Source organism: Marmota marmota, unplaced genomic scaffold (assembly GCF_001458135.2).
Source record: "Marmota marmota marmota unplaced genomic scaffold, marMar, whole genome shotgun sequence".
Taxonomy (NCBI): domain Eukaryota; kingdom Metazoa; phylum Chordata; class Mammalia; order Rodentia; family Sciuridae; genus Marmota; species Marmota marmota.
In genome coordinates this window covers 17,621,489-17,628,284 of record NW_026000026.1, presented here as the reverse complement: position 1 = coordinate 17,628,284, position 6,796 = coordinate 17,621,489, and the positions used below count along the sequence as shown (strand labels likewise).

Genomic DNA, 6,796 nt, shown 5'->3' with positions numbered 1-6,796 from the left:
GGAAACGTTCGGCTTCACTCGGCCCCGCTCGATTCGGTTGGGGGCGTGGTCCGGTGCCCCCCGCCCAGGTCGCCTCAGGCGTCAAGGGGGTGGGGCTTTCGAGCGGGCGCGAGCCCCCTGACGTCGCGGGAAGCGGACCTTACCCCGGGCGCATGCGCGGACGCCTGCCCCGCTCTTGGCGGCGTGGAGGTTGGAGAAGCGGGAGACGCAGGAGACGCGGGAGACGCGGGAGACGCGGGAGGAGGGGGTGGGGGCGGATGCCCGGGCCTCAGAGGTTCCCGGCTTTTGTGCTCCACATCCTGGTCTTTCCAGAGGACCACCTAAGGAAGGCCAAGCGAGGCTACGCTTTCAAAAAGGGTGTGGACTGGGCAGGGGCCCTAGACCATGTCCGCCCTCGCTCTTTCCAGTACAATGTTTCCCAATAAACGTCCCCTGGTAATTGGTCTTCCTTTTACCCCACCAAGGCTTCACTGCAGTTTTTAATATCTTCTTTTTCTTAAAAGTCGTAATAGCCAAAACAAACTTAGGATCACCGCTTCCTTAACATTATTAAATCTTCAGACACTTGGGCTTCCAAGTGTCAGCTTCGTTGGCTCAAAAAATGCTATTCTTTCTTCATAGCTCCTGAGTACCTGTGTGTCTAGCATGACATTGGGCACTTTTCTGAACTCCTGTCACATGTGCCAGGCTCTTTTTTTTTTATTATGAAACCCAAGTTTGTGGAAAATATATTCAAAAATTTAGTCCCCACCTTTAGAAGTCTTTGCTTAATAACAGAACTCTTCAGTCTGACATACCCCGTTGGAATCCCAGCTCTGCATTAATCTGGCTGGTTAATAATTGGCTGAGTGACTTTAGACATGTTACTCTCTCATCTGTAGAAGGACAATATTAGTAACTAAGCAATGGGATAAGTGAAAAGATTAAATGACGGCATATATAAAGCTTTCCACACAGTACCTTAGTGTTCAATAAATAAGTCTGATTTTAAATTGAGATTGCATTAGAACTTCAGATCCAGAAAACCAACAAATCTATTCGTATGAGCAATGTGTCAAACTTTAACATGTCCAAAGCCAAACACTCAAACTTGCTCCTTACACATCTTCTCTACCTCAGTTAAGTCAACTCTAGCCTTGTAGTAACAGGCTAAAACCATTGTGGTCTTCCTTGACTTCTCTCTTGCTATCATCTACATGTAATCCATTAGCAAAGATGTCAGCTCTACCCTTCAAATTCTTTCTTCTCTTCCATGAAATGTTGCAATAGTCTCCTACCTGTTCTCCCTGATTCTACCTTGCTCTCAACATGACAGCCTGAGGGATCTTGTTAAAACCTGAGTCAAAACACGTTTCTCCCCCACCACCACCACCACCAAAGTATCCAGTGGTTTCCCATATCATTCAGAGAAAAAGCCAAAATCCTTTATTCTAGGATCTCCAAGATCCTGTGTGATCTGACTTCTCCCACTTAACCCTTCCCCACTCCTTTCACTGTGTCTCTTTCCGTTCTGCTCTCCCATTCATCAACCAGCCACACTAGCCTCCTTCCCTACTCCTTTCAGAATATGGAGGCTCACTATTACCTCAGCACCTTTGCCCTTGTTATTTCTTCCCCCAGATTTCAGAAGACATGTGCCCTCACTCCAGATTTCTACTCAAAAGTCACTTCCCCAGAAAGACTTTCCTAGACTACTAAAATATCAAGTCCCAACCCCCATCACTCTGTCCTTTCACCCTGCTTTATTTTTCCTCCTACTCCTTTATGATGTGAGTATTTTCTCTGATGTCCCTGAGGGCAAAGTGTTGTTTTGCTCATCTCTGACATCTAGAACAGGTACTCAATAAATATTTATTTTAACAAATGAGAGCATATATACAATATGTTGATTCAATTTAATATTATTTAACAAAATTTTCCAAGCACCTGTTTCCATGAAGGCACACTGGGGGAAATAGAGATAAACCCACTCTTCTAACCCCTGAAGAACTCAGTATTATACACATACATGTAAAGAAAGACTTCTGAAAAAAGTATTTCACACTAGATAGCTGTGCCCACTGCTTTGAGAAGCAGAATGAAGGGCAAACCTAACAGTTTATAGGAGTGTGGGAAGGTTCCCCAGAGGAGGTGATTTGGAGCTGAATCTGAAGAGTTAATGAGAAAGGGACTCCAGACAGAGGAAATACCAGTGTTGGAATGAATGGATTTCCCAAATAATATTCACCATAGTAGACAAATTTTTCTTTGAAAAATCAAGTTAAGCAGATTACAGGTGATTCCTATAATAATGTAACTTACATTCATATTCTCATGAGGTTTCTCAAGCCGGGAAGAAACTGCCAGAAGTATAGTCGATGCAATATAAGTACAACCTGACTTTTATTTTACTGGAATGGGCTATACCTATAAACATTTTGTGTCAGTGTCCAAAGGCAAAGAACACACCACCACCACCACATATTTGTTAGGAGTATGCTGGCTGAAAATTCTAGTAATCTACTAGGCCAATTTAAGGAAAATAAAAGGAGACTTTAGATTTTTCTTTTTTGGGTGGAGGGGTCTCTCAGAGGCCCAGGGTAAAAACCCAGCTAGGCTTCTGTATGGGTTGGAAGCAGAACAAGAGGAGACACTGTGACTCTCCCTGCAAGCCTGTTTTCTCTGCATCCAGGTAACACAATAGAAACGTATCTATCAACTCTTCTCAACTATATGGTACAACTCCGACTACATGGAAAGAGTCTAAAGCTTCCCAACCATTTCATCCCAAAGTTCCAAAAAAAGAGGGTCTAATTGACCCAACTTGAGTCAGGTGCCCTCCCCCTAGAACAATCATGGCCAGTTAACAGGTCACAAAGTTCACCTGGACACTCTGGCTCAAGGAATGGATAACCATCAGAAAAAGGGAAATTGTTTCTGGTTGAGGAGGTATCTTAATAGAAGTCCTTCATAAAACCACTGTTTCCACTTAGTGGCAACATTTCTGGAAGATATTTGATAGTGACAGAGGGCATAATTATTGAATTCCTAATCTATGCACAGAAGGGAAGCCCATTTTTTAGGTTATAATAAAACAGGAAGTTGTCCTTTTCCCAGTCAAAAGTGGGGAAAAAATGGGGGTGGTTGCCATATGTTTTTCTTGTAGCACATGATAGGATTTGTACTCTCTTACAGCTTGGAAGTAGGAGGGGTCATGTGATGTGCTTTGGCCAATAAAGTGTGAGTAGAAGTACACCTCTCTGAGGCCCAAAGCAGGATCTCAATGAGACATTTGTATACCTGTATTCATAGCAGTGCTGCTCACTATAGCCAAAAGGTGGAAACGGCCCAAATTTCCATTGAGAGGTAAGTGGAAAACACAATATGGTGTATACATACCATAGTATTGGGTGGCTGTTATGGTTTGGGTGTGAGGAGTCCCCCAAAAGTTCATGTGTGAGAAAATGCAAGAAGTTTTGGAGAAGAAATGATTGGGTTATAGCCTTAACCTAATCAATGAATTAATCTCCTGATTGGAATTAACGAGTGATAACTGAAGTGGTAGGGTGTGGCTGGAGGAGGTGGGGAATTGGGGCGTGGCTTTGGGGTATATGTTTGTATTTGGCAAGTGGTGATCTCTCTCTGCTTCCTGATCAGCACGTGAGCTGATTCCTTCCACCACACTCTTCCACCCTGATGTTCTGCCTCACTTTGAGCCCCAAGGAATGGAGCCAGCCTTCTGTGCACTAAGACCTCTGAAACTGTGAGCCCTCAAACTTTTCTTCCTAAATTGTTCTGGTCAGATCCTTTAGTCACAGCAAGAAAAAAGCTGTCTAAAACAGTGGCCTTGAAAAGGAATGAAATTTTGACATGCTACAACATAGATGAGCTTTGAGGGCATTATGCTAAGTTAAATAAGCCAGTTAGAAAAAAAGCAAATAATGCCTATAATCTTGGTGGCTCTGGAGGCTGAGACAGGAGGATTGCAAGTTCAAAGACAGCCTCAGCAACTTAGCAAGGCCCTAAGCAACTCAGGGAGACCCTGTCTCTAAACAAAATACAAGAAGGGGCAGGGATGTGGCTCGGTGGTTAAGTACCCTTGAGTTCAATCCCAGGTACCAAAAAAAGAAAAAAAAATAGAAGCAAATATTGTATAATTCCATTTCTATAAAGTACCTAGAGTAGACCAGTTCACAGAGTTAGAAAATGAGTGATAGTTTCCCTAGGGGTTAGGGGAAGGGAGAATGGGAATTTATTGTTTAATGGGTGTAGAGTTTCAGTTTTGCAAGATGAAAACCATTCTGGAGATTGGTTGCACAACAATGTGAGTGTACTTAACACTAGTGAACCATACACTGAAAAATGGTTAGTATGAGCAGAGCATGATGATGCATATCTGTAATCTCAGTGGCTTGGGAGGCTGAAGGAGGATGATTGCAAATTGGAGACCAGCCTCGCGAACTTAGCAGGACCCTGTTTCAAAATAAAAAATGAAAAAGGGCTTGGGATGTAGCTCAGTGGTACAGCACTCCTGAGTTCAATCCCCAGTACTTAAAAAATAAATAAATAAATATAGTGAATTTTCTATTATGCATATTTTACTGAAAAACAATTAATCCAGTGGAAAGATAAAATGGAATAGTGAAAAATAGCTGATCCAAAAGAAGGAAGAAAAAGAAAAACTGAGGGGAAAAACAGATAAGGACAAATAAATAATACGTAGAACGATTATAGACTTAAATTGGACTCATTTCTGTAATGACAGTAAATGTGAATGGGCTAAATAGTCCAATAAAAAGGAAAAATAAATTGACATGCTGAATTTAAACAAAGGAAAAACCAAGACTCAACTATTTGATATTCATAAGGGACACACTTTAAGAGGTTAAAAAAGATAAAATGGAAACATTATAACTAATACTTAAATTAAAAATGACACCTATCTTATACAAATTCTCTCAAAAAATAAAGAGGAAATAATTCTCAACTCATTTATAAAGTCAGTGTAATCTGGATTCTATAACTTGTCAAGAACATGGTAAGAAAAAATATCACAGACCAATATTTATGCCCATAAATGTAACAATGCTAAACAAAATGTTAACATACAAATTCAGCAATAAATAAAATAAATAACAAAACAGGAGAAAGTGTGGCTTATCCCAAACATATAAACTGGCTTAACATTTAACAAATGCAAATGCTCAAAAACTGTTAAAAACTAGTAACAAGGGGCTAGGGTTGTGGCTCAGGAGAGTGCTTGCCTAGCATGTGCGAGGCCCTGGGTTCAATCCTCAGCACCACTTAAAAGTAAACAATTAAAATGAAAGTATTGTGTCCAACTACAACTAAAAAAAAAAAAACTAGTAACAAGGGGTTGGAGCTATAGCTCAGCGGTAGAGCACTTGCCTCACACACGCAAGGCACTGGGTTCGATCCTCAGTACCACATGAAAATAAATAAAGATGTTGTGTCCATCTACAACTAAAAATTTTTTAAAAAAAATTAAAAAAACTAATAACAAGTGTTAGCAAGTTTGTGAAGCAGCTGACAAGAACAGGATGAAATAGAACACTTCAAGACCTGTGCCATTCATAAATATATATGCAAAAAATGAAAATAAACCATGTTCAGCATTGCATTTATCCCAGGAAAGCAAACATTAAGATTACCCAAAAAGTAATTCACTACATTAACAAATAGAAAAAAAATTATATGATCACCTTAGTAGGCACAAATATAACATTTGACCAAATACAACTTCCATTAATGAAAAAGAAACTTCTTAAACTAAAAAGGAGTAAATATCCCAAATAATGAGAAATGCCACAAACAGTGATGAAATATGAAAGTTATCCCTTGAAACTGAGAATGAGACAAAAATAATCCATCATCATCACTTTCTGTTCCACATTGTACAGGAGTCTGGATTGGTATGAAAAATAACAATAAATAAAATAGCATAATGGATTGGAAATAACAAAAACTGCCATTTGTAGATATTACTATATATATAGAAAAAAACCCACAAATGAACCTAGATAAAAATTGGAATGTCAGTTTAGCAAGATTGTTTGACAGAAAATCAATACATCAAAATCAACCTTACTTCTAAATTCCAGCAAAGTCACAAAATGATTTTTCAAAGGGTGCTTTTCAAAATAGCAAAAACTAACAGCAACAAAAATCTAGGTACCTATAACAGATCTGACAAAGACAAAACCTCTCTGAAGGAAACCAGGAACATTTTAATAGATATTAAAGAATAAATAATGGAGACAAACACTATGTTAATAGATTGAAAGACTCAATATTTTAAAGCTATCATTCTCTCCAATCAAAACAACCCTAGGTGATATTCATATAGAACTTGCCAAGATGATTCTACTATAATATTTGTATGAAACCATAGAAGACAGAACAGTCAAAGTACTGTACAAAGTGGGAAGGTTTTCTCTATTAACTAAGAAGATTTATAACAAAGCTCTAATTATTAAGACGGTATATTGGTACAAGGGCAGGCAAAAAAAAAAACAAAACAGTGAACAAAAGACAGAACCCCCAACCATTAATGCAAAGATAGTATTGCAGAACAGTGTACAGAAATTCTCTTTTGAATAAACAGAAATTCTCTTTTCAATAAATTCTTTTTTGAACCAATTGAATATCCTCATGGGGAAAATGACATTGGAACTCTATCTCAGACCATATTCAAAAAACATCTTTTCTTGAACTATGGACCTAAATACTTAAAGTGAAACTATATATATATATATATATATATATATATATATATATATATATATATATATATATA

The 6,796-nt window shown here is 38.8% G+C and overlaps 1 protein-coding gene across 1 annotated transcript in view; it reads right to left on the bottom strand.

Annotated features, from left to right (window-relative positions):
- The window catches only part of Zhx3 (zinc fingers and homeoboxes 3), a 131,688-nt gene that overhangs the window by 116,108 nt on the left and 8,784 nt on the right, over positions 1-6,796 (bottom strand). The gene's annotated exons all lie outside the window — the stretch shown is intronic.